This window comes from Dipteris shenzhenensis, chromosome 8 (assembly GCF_047967505.1).
Source record: "Dipteris shenzhenensis isolate YYH24624 ecotype China chromosome 8, Dip_SZ_1.0, whole genome shotgun sequence".
Classification (NCBI taxonomy): domain Eukaryota; kingdom Viridiplantae; phylum Streptophyta; class Polypodiopsida; order Gleicheniales; family Dipteridaceae; genus Dipteris; species Dipteris shenzhenensis.
The window spans coordinates 49,152,722-49,171,076 of record NC_141603.1 but is presented as its reverse complement, the minus strand read 5'-3'; the positions used below and the strand labels follow the sequence as shown (position 1 = coordinate 49,171,076).

The window sequence follows — 18,355 nt, the reverse complement described above, 5'->3', positions numbered from 1 at the left end:
CAACAATTCAAAATTTTCTACAATGTCCCTCCACTTAATCATATGATTTGTTCAGCATTAAGACAATTAAAGAACAACAAAACTGCATTCTAATCATCAACAAGAAAAACTCAAGTCTTGAATATGCCAAAAGTTGGTCAATTCTTACTAGTTTAAAATAAAAATACGATCATCCACTAGAAAAGAAAAAGTGAATTCTGGATGTTAGTAATAATTGAGACAGATACAGTGGCAGAGACTCTGGAGGAATACTGCCTTTGCGAAATGCTAAATGTTAGACCCTCACCTCCTCAAAGGATCGTGGAGAAAAGGAGAGTTGAAAGATTATTCACCAAAAGATGGTTGGACTCTGTTTTTTCTTGAGGATTTTCATGATGAAATTTGCTGATAGTGTTCTCCATAGTTATGCTTTCACATGGCTAATCCTACATTGGCAATCCTTTAGGTTGAGGCAGAAAGATGAGGTCCTGACATTGAGAAATGAGAGTGTTCCTTCCTTTAAATAGAAACTTAACAGCAGGGTAAAAAGATGCCCCTGCAGCAAGAAAAAGACATCGTGTTAGTGATCTTTTGAACTCTTGGCTGATTTGCACAGAATACAAGATTCTCAGGATTTAGAGAGACCATGCATGGTTAGGAATGGTAGAAACAATCCTAGATTGTTTCAGAGAATGGAAGAAACATTTTGTAGAGCTTTTCGTGAATGTGCAGTTTCAATTAGCAAAAGAGGCTAAGGCATGCCGTAGTTTTAATTAGCACCAAATTCTACCTTTGTGTTCAAGGAGCCCAGGAGAAATGAAAAAAAGGCTCCCAAAAAAAAAAAAACTTTCAATTACAGCAACACACACAAAAAGAGAGAAATAGGTTTTATCAATGTCTCAAAAGACCAAAGTGGTCCATGAAACCAAAGAGCATACATCATCATGAATGAAACTAAGGTAAAAACATAGGCGCTTCTCCTGACATATCGAAAAAACATCATGACACAATATCAATCCATAAAATGGGTCTACCTTGGAGTGTAGTTCATATCATAATCATAATCAAAGAGACTTCATAGTTGGTGACATCATTTGAGTGTCTGCAGGCCAGGCAAAAAGGATGGATGCCTATCCGTGCAACTGCTCACACTAGAGAAATGATTGTAACGCAAGAAGAAAAGACATGATTGAGGCCTAAAGAAAGAACTATTCCAATATTTTGGTGGGCAGTAGAGAAAGGGAAGTCTTTGGCAGAGGAAAGCCTCCATGGAGGCTTGCAGATCTGGGAGAGACATTTCCAGAGGCTGTCCACAGATGGAAAGGGCAGATCTGTACAGAGTTTCCAGCAAGCAAGGGCTGCATGGGCAGGGCAATGATGTCAGCAGGGCACGGGATCTCTACGGAAGGTTGCGGACAGGTGTATGGACTGTTTGGAGCAGATACCATGAGGAGTATCAATGACCTCAAGGCCTAGAAAGTACCTGAGCTGTCCTAGGTCTTTCATGTCAAATTCCCGTGCCAATTACTTCCTTAGGGCTGTAATTCCTGCATCATCGTTGCTTGTGATGATCAAGTCATCAACATATATGATTATGATCACCATTTTGGACTCGTCTTGTTGCACATACAAGGAGTAATCAGCTTTGGACTGTCTGAAATTTAATTTCAGCAAGGTTTTGTTGGAAAGGTCACCTCCCCATTTGTAAGCCCCCAAATGAGGAGTGCGTGGGGGAGGGAGACCTAGGGCAGGATGTGCCCAAGAGAGAAGAAAGAGAGGGGGCTGCCACATGGGCAGCACCTCACAGGATTGGAACCTGCAGATGGCATCAGCATGGCGAGGGTAGTGGGCAGGTGAAGGGCCTGCAACAGACCCTGATGATGGCGCGGTACAGGCGGGTCAGGACAGCAGGATGTACAGGAGTACGGCGCAGGACACGTGGCTGGGAAGAGGACCTGGCAAAGGCGCAGATATGGCAGGATGAGCAGGCCCAGATATGGAGCAGCAAATATGGCTGTCAGTGGGCAGAAGGCAGGCCTTATATAGGCTGGATCCCTGCCTTGAATGGAGGGCCAAAGGGCCCTGGAAGTTTGGGCCAAAAGCCCTGGGTGGTGTGCCCTTTTAGGGCTGGACCAGCCACAGACTGGTCGGCCAGTCTGCTGCAGGCTGGTCATTTTTTTGTCAGCCCCCTTGGGGCCTATAAAAGGAGAGGCCCTGGGCCTCATTTCATATCCAACAGTTCAGCAGAACCAGCAGCAGACAGGAGCAGCCAGAAGACATTTTCTTGGGCCTCATCTTGGAGGTGAAGGAGAGTAGAAGGTGTGCTGCAGACTGAGCTCTCAAGGGCTGAACTTTGGCTGTCTCTCAGGGCAGCAAGGTGTTGTGATCTGGACGGAAAGTCTACAGAAGCTCCAGGTGGAGCACGCGGACTCGAGTCTAGAGATAGCCAGCAGATAGGAGGACCTTGTGGTAAGATCAGAGGACCACATCATTGGTGGGACTTTGGATCTGTCTCTTTTGTATTGTGTCCAGAGTTGTGCACGGAAATATATATTTTGGTGGTTTCTCTATCTGGTTGGTTCATTGTCTATTGATGAGTCTGCACACCTATTGTATGCACATAAGTAAAGAAGTTTGTGATTCCACACCCACCGCACACTGTGTGAGCTCCTGGGCATTACTATAAGTCTTCCGCTGCGCGTATCCTCTGTTGGGTATTTTCCAACACGGTATCAAAGCCCAAGTAGGAGGCTCACAGGTGTGGGAGCCTGAAGGCAGGGACCTTGCTGAAGGACGACCCTGATTCAGAAGCTCTAGGGAATCGACTTCCACGACTGGAGGATTGTGCCCTTGCGAGAAGGAGGGTGACTCAGGTTCAGTCAGGTGCGTTCAGAGTTCTGGTTTACTGAAATTGAGTTTGGTTGACTTTGCTGTGTGGTATAAACAACAGAGATGTCGACCTCTACAGCCTCTTCAGCCCCTGCTTTCCCTTCCTCCTCCCCCAGTTTTCTCTCTTTCACTATCCCTAATTTTGGAGAGTCTGGGAACCTAGACGGGACTAATTACCCGATCTGGAAAGTGAAGATCCGGAGTCATTTAGTGGCTCGGAAGTTGTGGAAGCTGACCACGGGAGAGGAGTTGAAGCCGAAGGACATGGTGGACAGTAAAGGGGAGATACTCATGGCAGTAGACAGAGAGGAGCTTGAAGCTTGGGAAGACAGAGATGCCCATGCCCTGGCAATAATCATAGGGACTACCGCGGATTCCGTTCTTCCGCATATCCAACTGGCCGAGACGTCAGTAGAGGCGTGGGCCACCCTGAAGGATCTGTACGAGACAGACAATACCTCCCGGATTGTGCTTCTTCAGCATCAACTCTACAATCTTGATATGGAAGAAGGAAATACGGTACATAGCCATTTGACAAAGGTCAAGGTGGTGAGGGATCAGCTAGCAGCAATTGGTCAGAAGATAAACTCATGCCATCTGGCCTTGATGGTACTGAGGAGACTGCCTCGGAGTTTCAAGAGCTTTGTTACGGCTGTGACAGCAGGACAGAGGACCAAACCTCTGATGTTTGAGGAGTTGTGTCCACTACTGCTACAGGAGGAAGCTCGGGAGAAGCTCTACAACGAGGATAAAGATGGCAAGGCGATGCTGGTGAAGGATTCCGCTGGCAAAGGAAAGGGCAAGCCTAACGGTGGCAAGTCCAAGAAAGATGGCTCTGACGACGATGGGACTTCGAAGAGAAAGCACAAGAGGAAGTGTTTCTATTGTGATACGCCTGGACATTTTGCAAAGGACTGCAGAGAGAAAAAGGCGGATCTGAAAAACAACAAGGAGTCTGACTCAGATTCAGAGGGAAAGGCCAAAGCAAATGTGGTAATCGAAGAGTTGTTCCTGGTGACATCACCGAGTGTTACCGAGGTCAGATATGTTGATCCAGAAATCACAGTAAGGATGTCTGACATAGAGATGTGGGTCGACAAGGAGTTAGATGCCTTTGTGAAGGTGAAGGACAGCATGGAGCGCTTGGTACCTTCCAGGTGTGTGGCTGTTGACACTGACACGAGGGTGGATTCCATGGAAAGCCCTGGGGTCTCATGGTCAGATGGACACTGGAGTTCAGAAGGGGACAGTACATGATTACACAAGCGCTTGGTGGGTGCCTCAATGAGAGTTTGCTTTCATAGCGAACATTCAGGCAGTACAACAGTCTGGTATGTATTTGATATTCTGCATTTGAGCCTTTATAGCATGCTGTGGAGAGACTCTGCTCTTCATTTGTCTCAGGTGATAAGAGATTGGAAGGAATTGGCCTTCTTCGAAGGCAGAAGGGGAAGTATTGGTGCTTCTTCAAATCTTGGACGCAGATTGCTAGAAGGTGATGGACAAAGAGTACTGAAGCCAGAAGAGTACCTGCTTGAGAACTCAGCGAGAGTTCATGGTCCAGGTTATCTGGAAACATTCATTGGTTGCAGACCTTGCCAAAGGAAGGACGGGTTGAAACAGATCCTCAGAGCATGGTGCCTGGAAGACTCCAGGTTGTTCACTCATTATGAGGGGGACAACTGGAAGATCGTGACAGCTGGATTGCTCGAGTTCGAAGGCAAGAATGTGACGGAAGATGGTGGTGCCAGAAGGTGCAACCAGAGATGGACCTGTGTACCAGGATGGTGTGCGGAAGCGGAACCGGACCTAGTGGAGCAGGAGCCACTGGATGAAAAGCCAGGAAAAGATTTCGACATCGAAGAGTTCCAGAGGACTACGATCAAGGAGTTACTGGAGCATCGTCATCGACGTGTTGGCATTGGGCCGAGATGTGTCGGTGAGAGGGGGTGTTGGAAAGGTCACCTCCCCATCTGTAAGCCCCCAAATGAGGAGTGCGTGGGGGGAGGGAGACCTAGGGCAGGATGTGCCCAAGAGAGAAGAAAGAGAGGGGGCTGCCACATGGGCAGCACCTCACAGGATTGGAACCTGCAGATGGCATCAGCATGGCGAGGGTAGTGGGCAGGTGAAGGGCCTGCAACAGACCCTGATGATGGCGCGGTACAGGCGGGTCAGGACAGCAGGATGTATAGGAGTACGGCGCAGGACACGTGGCTAGGAAGAGGACTTGGCAGAGAGGCGCAGATATGGCAGGATGAGCAGGCCCAGATATGGAGCAGCAAATATGGCTGTCAGTGGGCAGAAGGCAGGCCTTATATAGGCTGGATCCCTGCCTTGAATGGAGGGCCAAAGGGCCCTGAAAGTTTGGGCCAAAAGCCCTGGGTGGTGTGCCCTATTAGGGCTGGACCAGCCACAGACTGGTCGGCCAGTCTGGTCGGCCAGTCTGCTGCAGGCTGGTCGGTTTTTTGTCAGCGGGCCTCATTTCATATCCAACAGTTCAGCAGAACCAGCAGCAGACAGGAGCAGCCAGAAGACATTTTCTTGGGCCTCATCTTGGAGGTGAAGGAGAGTAGAAGGTGTGCTGCAGACTGAGCTCTCAAGGGCTGAACTTTGGCTGTCTCTCAGGGCAGCAAGGTGTTGTGATCTGGACGGAAAGTCTACAGAAGCTCCAGGTGGAGCACGCGGACTCGAGTCTAGAGATAGCCAGCAGATAGGAGGACCTTGTGGTAAGATCAGAGGACCACATCATTGGTGGGACTTTGGATCTGTCTCTTTTGTATTGTGTCCAGAGTTGTGCACGGAAATATATATTTTGGTGGTTTCTCTATCTGGTTGGTTCATTGTCTATTGATGAGTCTGCACACCTATTGTATGCACATAAGTAAAGAAGTTTGTGATTCCACACCCACCGCACACTGTGTGAGCTCCTGGGCATTACTATAAGTCTTCCGCTGCGCGTACCTTCTGTTGGGTATTTTCCAACAGGTTTTGCTTATCTTGTCAAACCATGCCCTTGATGCTTGTTTCAGCCCATAGAGTGCTTTCCTCAGCTTGCACACATGCATTGGAAACGTAGGGTGTACATACCCATCTGGCTGTAGCATATATACCTTCTCTTGCAATGAACCATTTAGGAAGGCACTTTTAACATCCATCTGCTATAAATTCTAGCCAAACATGCGAGCCAATGCAACAACCGCCCTTATGGTAGTCATCTTTGCTACCGGGTTGAAAGTCTCATCATAATCTAAACCATATGTTTGGACATAACCCTTTGCTACTAACCTTGCCTTGTACCTTTCAACACTCTCATTGACACTTGCTTTCTAGCATGTGGTGGAACATATTTGTGGCATGCTTGGTATCTTGAACTTTGGCAAGCTGTAAATCAATTTCTTTTTCTCCACTTTCATTCTCAATGCTCTCATCAACCTCAAATTTTTTTTTGCTCCACCTGCTTAATACCAAGATTCATGCTCACTAAATTGACATCCCGGCTCTCGTACACTTGCCTTTTGGTAGGATCATAACACTTAAATCCTTTCCTTCCATAGGATATCCAAGAAAAACACACTTCACTGTTAGAATTATAGATATAATTCAGCAGTGACCAATGTAATATAATAAGCTAGTTAGGGGCACTTTTCCCTCCTTAAGAGGTTTTTGCAGTTAGTCCACTAACTATGGTTAGTGACTACTAAGGTTTTGTCACTAGGACAAAAACTTATCTCTCACTCTTTAAGTTGTACTCTCTTACACTCTTCTATTGCAACCAAGCTATCAAGCTTTCCGCTCTCAAGCTCTCTCTCTTGCTCTCTCTCTCCCCAATCACTCACATTTGGTATCAGAGCCAGATCGTGCTCTAGGACCTGCTCTAAGCTCCCACGAGCTCTCTTTGCTGGTCGCATCTGCCATAAGTGCTGCGTTCGTACCTGCTTGTACTTGCCGTACCGTACGTACCTGCTACTTCCGTACCTTCCGTACAATCTTGTCGTACCTGCTCGAATCTACTGTTCGTCGTCTGTACATGCGCTTCTTTCCTGATCCCTCCGTACGTTCGTCGTACAACTTCAATGTCCGTACTGTACCTGCAGCAGCGCCATACGGTTGCAATTTCAAGCTCGAAATTTGGGGCTTTCAGTTTTGCAGTACAATTTCTTGAAGAAATTTGGGGATTTTGTGATTACACTGCACTTTTGCAGTGAAATTTGGGGCTTTTGCAGACAGAGCGCAATTCTTGCAACATTTGGGGCTTTTGATTAATTTGCCCCTTTCTGGTTGCAATTTCGGGGCTTTTGTGTTGGGAGAGCAATTTTGGAGATTTCAGTTCATACTGCCTTTCTTGAAGTGTTTTGCAGCACTTTTGGCAGATTCTGGAGAGTTTTTTTATGCTTGGACAGATTTCTGACAGTGCAAGTGCAGAAATCTGAGTTGCATTTACAACCAATGCTTGGCTGTGTTTTTTGGGAGTTGTGCATTTCATTCCCAATAAGGGAATTCAGTCTTGTATCTGCTAAAATCTCTTTCTCAGATATGGCCCAGCAAAATCAAAATGATTTCCAGTTCGGTGGTCTTTCACAGGAAGACAAGTTGGATGGTACCAACTACTCCCTTTGGAGTTTTATGGTACGCAATATTCTGATTTCTCGCAATTTATGGGATTATGTGAATGGGGGTGGAAAAAACGAACTTTTAAGGCCTATATGAGTAAAAAACCTCTCTGGAAAACGTCGCTATAAAATAGTATATCAGTGTCGCTATATAGCGACCTTTGTAATAGTCGCTATATAGCGACGTTTGCCTAAAGTCACTATATAGCAACGCTTTACAGGACGCGCTTTTCATACCGACAATTAGCACCCCGCGCACTAAACGTCGGTACGTAAACGTCACAATAGGATCCGTGTGTAGTAGTGAACCTTATTTCATCTCTTCACAACAAAGAACCAGAATACTTGAACCTTACAAAGAGCTTACAAGGAACCTTCACCTCTCAACACTATATCTTGAGCTCCATGAAGCGGAATGGAGAGCTTCCTGCACCAAAACAGAAATGGAGAGGAGCTCTACGATGAGAGCTAGAGAAGGGAGGGCTTGTTCTTTGACGGAACAAGGGCAAGGTCTTTCTCTCTCAAACATAAAACTCTCTCAAAGGATAAACCTCGCTAGAGGATGCCTCGCGGCAGAAGGAGGGCTTGACACTCATGAAGGGAGTGGAAGCACCATCGGCTGTGATACCATGATAAAGTGGGGAGAGAGAGAGAGAGAGAGGGGGGGGTGCACACAATATAGCTACATGTAAACATTTGAAAAGACAGTGTAATAAGTCGTGCCTGCAAGCAGCTATTTGCGCTATACAAAAGCAACGCGAAGGCAACAAAACCTCCACCAGCAAAGAGGAGGTTCTTCCTAACCACAAAGCAATTCCGGCTAGCAAACAATGCAGGAGAACGTCCGGGAGCTTACATCAACGGCTTCAACACGTATGCGGAACTACGCGACTTCATTGACAACTGCAATAGGCATTTGCAAGCTAAAAGAGAGCCGGGAGGCTTGAGATTCGCAAATGGTGCGTAATGCTTCCGAAAATTAAAAAAAACCGCAACAGCTATAGCCACTACTCCAGAGCAGAAGAGATGGGATTCACGGGATGCCTTAGCTTTGTCATGCATCTCTCTTTCAGTGAAAAATTTTTTCATTCCGCATATCCGGTCGTGTAAGACCTCGAAGGCGGCGTGGGATATCTTAGAAAGCATGTATGCAGCCCGGAATGATGCAAGGGTATCTTTCTTGAAAAGAGAGTTAAGTAATACACATATGGAAGAGGGTGACTCCATGTCAGTCCACCTCACAAAGCTACAGGATCTCAGAGAGCAATTATTGAACATAGATGAGATTATTCCTGATTCAGAGATGATTACTACCACTCTGAATTCTCTTCTTGAGTTTTATCTCAGCTTTCATACCTCGCTGAACTTATCATTGAGGGGGGGGTGCAAATCCTCTCACTTTTCATGAGTTGATAGGACTTCTGCTTCAGGAAGAGCAGACCAGGAAAAACTTGGCTTCACGTGCAGGTGAACAAGCTATGCTCTCAAAGTTTAAGTCAAAAACAAAGGGGTAGACAAAGACATCAGTAAATCAGCCTTCCAGTGGGTCAGGACAGCCTTCACAAAAGGCTAGAAATGATGCAAGTAAGCCCAAGAAGAAGGGTTTTTGCCATTACTGCAAAAAGCCAGGTCATCACATTGCAGAATGCAGGAAAAGGCTTGCAAAAGAGAAGAAAAACAGCTCCGGCATGGCTGTTTCAGATTCAGCTCCTCATGCATCTGGACAGTGGGGATGCTGCAGCCAACTTTGTTGGACAGGATTATGCCTTTTTATCTTGCATTTCAGATTCTAGGCTGGCTGCTCCAGATGCTCGGGATAGTACAGCCACTTGTAATGATGATACATATGCATTTTTGACTTGCAGTTATGACTCTTCTACGGATGCATCTGCTTTCAGTGTCAATGAAACACTGAATACTTGGTATTTTGACAGTGGGGATGCTGCAGCCAACTTTGTTGGACAGGATTATGCCTTTTTATCTTGCATTTCAGATTCTAGGCTGGCTGCTCCAGATGCTCGGGATAGTACAGCCACTTGTAATGATGATACATATGCATTTTTGACTTGCAGTTATGACTCTTCTACGGATGCATCTGCTTTCAGTGTCAATGAAACACTAAATACTTGGTATTTTGATAGCGGTGCATCGCACATCACTTCTAGGAAGTGTCTCTTTACTTCCTTGCATCCACCTCCCGTTGGTAAGAAAGTCACTTGTGCCAATAACTCGTCATACTCAGTACGTGGCACAGGAGAAGTTGAGCTTACTGCCATTGATGGCTCAGTTTTCAGACTTTCAGATGTCTTATATGTGCCTGGTATCACCAAAAATCTTCTTTCAATGTCCACTCTTAACAGGGCTGGATTTCAGGTCATCTTTGAGGATGACAAATGTGATGTCCGAGACAGGGAAAATGATGATGCCTTGAGATTATCTGGTAATCTGCTGTGTGAGCTTTTTCAGCTTGATCTTTTTGAGAAAAGAGCAACCCATGCTCTTGCAGTTTCTACCCCTACTGCTGCCATGCAGAATTATGGCATGCCCGATATGGCCACATGCATTACAGCAGCTTGATGACACTTCAGAAGCACTCTATGGTTGATGCATTGCCACCTCTTGAGATACCTCCTCCACATGCCTGTGAAGGGTGCATTTTAGGCAAGATGCATAGATTCCCCTTCAAAAAGGATGGTTCACTTAAAGCTATACGCAAATTACAGCTTATACACAGTGATGTCTGTGGTCCCATGAGGACTCCATCATTGGGTGGTCATCTCTACTTTGTTACTTTTATTGATGAACTCCAATTTCACTTGGGTCTTTGGGCTGAAGCGCAAATCAGAAGTGTTCATGGTGTTTAAACACTTTTCAGCCATGGTTGAAAATGAAACCGGACTCAAGATACAGACATTGCGCACAGCTAGAGGTGGGGAATACTTGTCTGCAGATTTTGATGCTTTTCTGAAAGGCAAGGGTATTGTGCATCAACTCACAGTGAGGCTGACCCCTCAGCAAAATGGCAAAGCTGAGAGGAAAAATAGAACTCTTATGGAGATGGACAAATGTATGCTGAAAAGCAAACACATGACTCACAAATTCTGGTTTGAAGGTCTGATGTGTGCCAACTACATTTTAAATCGGGCTCCCACTAAGGCTTTGAAAACAAAAACTCCCTATGAGGTCTGGAATGGGAGAAAGCCTTCAGTGGATCATTTCCGAGTCTTTGGATGCCTTGCATATGCTCATGTGCCAGTTGAATTTAGGCACAAGTTGTCAAATAAGGCAATTAAGTGCATATTTGTTGGGTACAGTGCAGAAAGCAAGGGGTACCGTCTCTACAATCCTGCTACACGCAAGATCATTGTCAGTAGAGATGTGATATTTGCAGAAAATTCAGCTCACACTCAGGCTGAATTTCATATGCCTTCTTCTTCAGAGGATGTTTTTGAGGGGTTACTACCCATTGCTTTGGGTTCCCCTGCTGACATTTCTGATGCAAATAAGAATTTACAGCCACCTCCCGATGCTCCAGTTCAGCCACAAGATGTCTTGCCACCTCCACAGGCAATGGAACAGGTGGTTCAGCAAGAAATTGCAGACATACATGCAGCAAAAACAGCCCCAAACTGGCTGTTACAGACTCTCAGGGAGAGTAAGATTGATGCTCCATTACCTGGCAGGACTCGCAGTGCAGCAAGGCACATGGAAGGTGCTCATTCAGTGGAATCAGCATATGCAGGTACTCTTCTCGATGAGGAGGAGCCTGCAAAGGACAATGTGCATTGGATGAATGCCATGCACGATGAGTTGCAGTCCATTAAGAAAAATCAGACTTGGGATGTTGTAGACTTGCCACCAGGTAAACATGCCATTGGCACACGATGGGTTTTCAAGGTGAAACGGAAGCCAGACGGCACCATTGACAGATACAAGGCAAGGCTAGTTGCTAAAGGCTATGCTCAAAAAAAGGGCATAGATTACGAGGAGACTTTTGCTCCTACATCCCGGATGACCACCATCCGATCTGTTATTGCAATGGCTGCACATTTTGAGTGGAATGTTTATCAGTTGGACATAAAAACAGCCTTCTTAAATGGAGACTTGCTGGAAGAGGTTTATGTCAAACAACCTCCAAGCTTTGAAATTACAGCAAATGCACTTCAGATATGCAAGCTAAACAAAGCTTTGTATGGGCTGAAACAGGCCCCTCGTGCATGGTATGCCAAGATTCATGCCTTTTTGACCAACAAGGGGCTGCACAATAGTCCTACTGAAAGCACCCTCTACATCAAGATGGATGGGGGGGAAATTTTAGTCATCCTTCTTTATGTCGATGACTTACTGCTCACAGGGTCCAATGAAGATAAAATTGCAGATTTCAAAGCTGATTTGCAGACCAACTTTGACATGTCAGATTTGGGGCTGCTTCACTTCTATTTGGGGATCCAGTTCTCTCAAGAGAGACGTGGCACTGTTATGTCTCAGTCCAAGTATGTGCAGAAACTCTTGGACAGATTTAACATGCATGATTGTAAGCCCATAGCCACTCCCATGGAGCCGGGGCTGAAACTCACAATGCATGATGCAGGAGATTCAGTTGATGCCACATCTTACAGTCAGGCTGTTGGATGCCTCATATATCTCTACAACACTAGACCTGATATTCAGTTTGTAGTATCTCAGGTGAGCAGGTACATGCACAGCCCAAAAACTATGCATTGGCAAGCAGTTAAGCGCATCTTCCGTTATTTGCAGGGCACGAAGTCTTTTGGCTTGTTATTTCCCAGGGGGGGTGACCTGCAGATGCATGCCTACAGTGATTCAGATTGGGCTGGTGATTATGACACTAGGCAGCCCACTAGTGGCAATTGTTTCTTTTTGGGTAAATCTTGCATTTCCTGGCTAAGCAGCAAGAAACAATCTACAGTGGCTACCTCATCATGTGAAGCTGAGTACAGGGCAGCTTTCACAGCAACAGTTGAATGTGTCTGGCTGCGACGTCTATTTGATGATCTTCATCTGTCATTGGAGGGTCCTTCTCCAATTCTCACTGATAGTCAGAGTGCCATTGCAGTGGCAAAGAATCCAGTGTTTCATGCTCGCACGAAGCACATTGAGGTTCACTATCACTACGTCAGAGAGAAGTTGCATGCAGGAGAGATCAGTATGATCTTTGTGTCCACACATGACAACGTTGCAGATATTTTCACCAAAGCACTACCACGTGAAAAGTTTGAGGCATTTCGCAGTGCCCTGAACTTATATCCGTTTGGTGATTAATCAGCCTTGTACATGACATTGGCACTGCAGGGGGGTGTTAGAATTATAGATATAATTCAGCAGTGACCAATGTAATATAATAAGCTAGTTAGGGGCACTTTTCGCTCCTTAAGAGGTTTTTCCCCCTAACCGCAGTTAGTCCACTAACTATGGTTAGTGACTACTAAGGTTTTGTCACTAGGACAAAACCTTATCTCTCACTCTTTAAGTTGTACTCTCTTACACTCTTCTATTGCAACCAAGCTATCAAGCTTTCAGCTCTCAAGCTCTCTCTCTTGCTCTCTCTCTCCCCAATCACTCACATTCACGGCTCTTGGTTCCAATTTCTTTCTTACTCAATAGGTGCCCCTAACATTCAAAAAATCATATTAGCAAATGCATCCAAATACTTTCATGTATGCCAAAGTTTGCTTGTGTCCATAGAGCTTCTCATATGGTGTCATACCATTTATGGCACTCGTAGAAGTTCTATTCATTATATGTACCACTGTGTGGACTGTTTCAGCCTAATATGATAAAGGCATATTCATTATAAATACCGCTGTGTGGACTGTTTCAGCCTAATATGATAAAGGCATATGCATCTCATCCATCATAGCTCTAGCCATATCTCCAATCACTCTTTTTTTTCTGCAATTGCAAAACACTATAGTTGTCCTTTGTCAATTTTTCACCCACTATTTGTGTAACTTGAGAGGTTTCAGCCATGCTTGATTCACAAGCTTTATGCATATAATTGCTTTCAAATGCAATTCAACAACACCCAAAGTTTTGGCACTTTTTTGAACTTTCTGCAACCAATTTTGACTCACGTCTGTTAGAATTATTGGCATATTCTAGGCAGTGACCAATGTAGTCCATAAGTGAGTTAGAAGCACTTTTTCCTCACTAGAGGTTTTTCCCCCTAACCACAATTAGTGGGTTAGTGTGGTTTTGTCACTTGGACAAAACCACCTCCTCACTTGTAGACTCTCTATCTTATCTATTCAAGCATTCTATGTTTTGCTCTGCTCTCTTGCTTTCTTCTAGCTCCCATTTCAACATTTGGTATCAGAGCCTTGTCAAGCTACTGCCTCTAGCGCAAGCTCCTCCCGTTCGTGTCTGCTGCTCGTGCTCCTGCTGCTACTCTTCATCCGTACAACAGACCCTTATTGTTGCATCAGCTGTCTGTACAACGTACCGAATTTCGTCCCCCATATCCTTCCTTGCGGACAGTCTGTACCAGCGCTAACTCCAAGCCCATTGTCCTCATTCGTACTGCACGTGGAAGCTTCGTACACTGTGGTCCGTACCCTCGTCCACCGTACAATCCTACGCACAACTGCCATACAATTCACACGCTGATAGCACCGTACATCGATGTACACTGTCTCAGCTCCGTACACTGCCGTACAAACACCACGCACAGATCCCATACTGCTTTCGTACAGTCATCGCTCATTGGCCGTACAGCCATTACATGCACCGTACAGCCGTACAACATGTACCTTCGTTGACAGCACAATACAGCCACTGTACCTGCACCGTACCTGCGTATGGGTTTTTTACAACTACTGTACATCTGTATGGCCAAATCTGCAACTCGGATTGGCACTAGACTCTCTTGCAGACATTGCAATCAGGTTGCAGAATCTGCTCCAAAAATTTGGGGCTTTTTTATTTTGGTTGCAATCTTGCAAACAAAATTTGGGACTTTTGCAGATAATTGCAAAATTTGGGGCTTTTGGTCGATTTGACCTCTTTCAGTTGCAATTTCTTGCAGGAATTTGGGGCTTTTGCATTTTTGATGCAATTTGGCAGTGAATAGATAATATAAGAGCTTTGCAACTAGTTTTGGACTCAGTTTGAGTCATATTCTTCACCAAAGCACTTCCACGTGAGAAGTCTGAGGCATTTCGCAGTGCCCTAAACTTATCTCCTTTTGGTGATTGATCACTACCTTGTACACCACATTGGCACTGCAGGGGGGTATTAGAATTATTATTATATTCTAGGCAGTGGCCAATGTATTGTAATAAGTAGGTTAGGGGCGCTTTTCCCTCTATGAGATTTTTCCCCCTAACCACAGTTCAATCCCTAGCTACGGTTAGTGGATAGGATAGGGTTTTGTCACTTAGACAAAACCCCTCACTTCAGTTTTATACTACACTCATTCTATTCAAACGTTCAGCTTCCACTCTTGCTCACTCTTGCTCTTTACTCTCCATTGTTCACAAATTCACTATTCCAGCTTCTTCAGATGATGTTTTTGAGGGGATGCTTCCTATTGCTTTAGGTTCCCCAGCTGATGCTCATGCTGAAAATCAGAATTCACAGCAACCTCCACCTGCTCCACATGCCCCGATTCAGCCACATGCTGATTCCTCCGCAGGCAGTGGATGATGTTGTTAGGCAAGAGATTCAAGAGATACAAGAGATACATGCAGCAAAAACAGTTCCGAATTGGTTGCTACAAACTCTCAGGGAGAGTAGACTTGAGGCACCTTTGCTTGGCAGGACTCGTAGTGCAGTAAGGCACGCATGGGGGGCTCTTTCTGTTGAATCAGCTTATGTAGGTACTCTTCTTGATGATGAAGAACCTGAAACTTTTCAAGCACCCAAGAATAATGTGCACTTGATGAATGCCATGCTGAATTGCAGTCCATTGATAAGAATCAGACTTGGGATGTTGTGGATTTACCACCAGAAAAACATGCCATTGGTACCAAATGGGTTTTCAAAGTTAAAAGGAAGCCAGATGGGTCTATTGAAAGGTACAAGGCACGGCTGGTTGCCAAAGGCTATGCTCTCAAAAAAAGCATAGATTATGAGGAGACTTTTGCTCCTACATCCCGGATGACCACTATCAGGTCTGTTATTGCCATGGCTGCAAACAGCTTTCCTTAATGGGGACTTGCAGGAAGAGGTTTATGTCAAAAACCTCCTGAATTTGAACTTTCGGGCAATGACCTCAAGTTTGCAAGCTAAATAAAGCTTTATATAGGTTGAAACAAGCCCCATGTGCATGGTATGCCAAGATTGATGCCTTCTTGGCAAGTAAGGGGTTACACAATAGTCCCACATAAAGCACCCTCTCAAAAAAAGCATAGATTATGAGGAGACTTTTGCTCCTACATCCCGGATGACCACTATCAGGTCTGTTATTGCCATGGCTGCAAACAGCTTTCCTTAATGGGGACTTGCAGGAAGAGGTTTATGTCAAAAACCTCCTGAATTTGAACTTTCGGGCAATGACCTCAAGTTTGCAAGCTAAATAAAGCTTTATATAGGTTGAAACAAGCCCCACGTGCATGGTATGCCAAGATTGATGCCTTCTTGGCAAGTAAGGGGTCACACAATAGTCCCACATAAAGCACCCCCTACATCAAGAAGGATTAGGGGGATATTTTGGTCGTCATTCTTTATGTAGATAAAATGCTGCTCACAAGGTCAAATGAGGAAATAATTGCAGATTTCAAAGCTGAATTGAAAGCTGAATTTGACATGACAGATTTGGGCATGTTAAATTTCTATTTGGGGATCCAGTTCATACAAGACAAGCGTGGCATTTTTATGTCTCAATCCAAGTATGTGCAAAAGCTCTTGGATAGGTTCAACATGCAAGATTGTAAGCCTACAGCCAGTCCCATGGAGCCAGGGCTGAAGCTTACTATGTATGATGCAGGTGAATCAGTGGATGCCACACTTTACAGCCAGGTTAAGTCACTTCCCCACATGTGAGCCCCCGTTTTGAGGGGACAAGGGGGCAAGGGACTGTAGGGGGGTAGGGGAGCAGCGGACCTACCAGGCTGGAAACCCGCACAGCAAAGGAGAGGGGCGCGGCCCTTCTACGCAACATATGGAGCAGGGAATGGCGCGGCATCAGCAACCCATGTGCTGGGCACATGGGCCCATTTATAGGGCTGACCCAAGCCAGCCAACGAGGTTGGTGGAGGCGGCCTACAGGTCGGTGCTGCAAGCAGGGGGCCGACCCCTTGCTGGTCGGTTTTCTCCAGGCCTATAAAAAGGCCCCTCTCCCCCCCTCATTTCTTATCCCCTGCACTTACAGCCTTGCACAGGCAAGCGCGCAGAGGGAGAGATGTAGGCTCAGCAGTTGACAGCATCTCTTGGCTGTTTGTACACGCTCACCCATTGAGCTTTTGTCTACCCACGATTGTGGAAGAATATATCTGAATTTTGGCTATCTCTTTCTCCGTCTCTCTAAGTGTTGTATGAGCTAGATTGGGAGTGAGGTGTGAGTGATTCTATCCTCTATTTCCAACATGGTATCAGAGCAAGGTTTACAGCTCTAGATCGGAGTACCTCAGCAAGTAGGCGACTCCAATCGACACTCAGGTTTGCTGCGTGGTCAAGTTCTCCGCTGCAAATTCAGTTTCAGTTTGCTGTTCTTTATTACAGCAAGCATGGAGGACAAAGATTCTATTGTTGCCTCTTCAGCCCCTTCTCTTCCTTCCTCCTCCTCCAGATTCCTCTCATTCACCATCCCGAACATCGGAGAGTCAGAGAAGCTAGACGGGTCGAACTACCCAATCTGGAAGATGAAAATCCGGAGCCATCTAGTGGCCCGCAAGTTGTGGAAGCTAACAACAGGGGTGGAGGCAAAACCGGAAGACTTGCTGGACAGCAAGGGGAAGATGGTCATTCCAATAGATGGTGAAGAGCTTGAGAATTGGGAAGAGAGAGATGCTCATTGGAACCACGGCGGACTCTGTTTTTCTGCACATCCAAATGGCCGAGACGCCTGTAGAGGCGTGGGCTATCTTGAAGGATTTGTATGAAACTGACAATACATCTCGAATTCTGATGCTCCAACATCAACTGTACAACCTGGACATGACTGAGGCAAACAATGTTCATGACCATCTGACAAAAGTCAAGGTGGTAAGGGACCAGCTCGCGGCAGTTGGTCAAAAGGTAGACTCAAGTCATCTAGCATTGTTGACTTTACACAAGCTACCTCGAAGTTTTAAGAGTTTCGTGACTACAGTCACTATAGGACAGAGGACCAAGCCTCTCACTTTCGAGGAGTTTGGGCCTCTACTATTGCAGGAAGAGGCTCGAAAAAAACTGTTTACTCAATCAGACGAGAAGGCTCTCGTGGCAAGGGACAAGCCCAGCAAGGGTAAGTTCAAAGACACCAAGAACAAAAACAAGACCGAGGATGCAGAGAAAAAGAGGCAGATCAAGTGCTTCTACTGTGAGAAGCTTGGTCATTCTGCTATAGAGTGCTGCAAGAAGAAGGCAGATCTCAAGAAGGAGGAGTCCCAGTCTAAGGAGGAGCCAAAGACCGAATCGGCAAACGTCACGACCAGCGCTCTCTTCATCATCACTGAGTACTACTCCGCTTATGCAGTCAATGAAGGAGAGGAAGGTTGGTATGTGGACAGTGGAGCTTCAAAGCACATGTCCAAAAAGAAGGAATGGTTCAAAACTATGGAAGGTACGCATCCCGATTCCAAGGTCACTGTAGGGGATAACCGGTCATGCCTTGTGAGGGGTGTCGGTAGTATTCCATTTATCACGACTGCAGGAAACGAGGAGTTGATTTTCGGTGTACTGTATGTACCGAATTTGTGCAAGAACCTTTTGTCTGT

At 45.7% G+C, this 18,355-nt stretch overlaps 1 protein-coding gene across 1 annotated transcript in view; it reads right to left on the bottom strand.

The window, feature by feature from the left end:
* Positions 1–18,355, bottom strand: part of LOC147899620 (Zn-dependent exopeptidases superfamily protein) — a 221,303-nt gene that overhangs the window by 190,257 nt on the left and 12,691 nt on the right. The window lies entirely within an intron of this gene.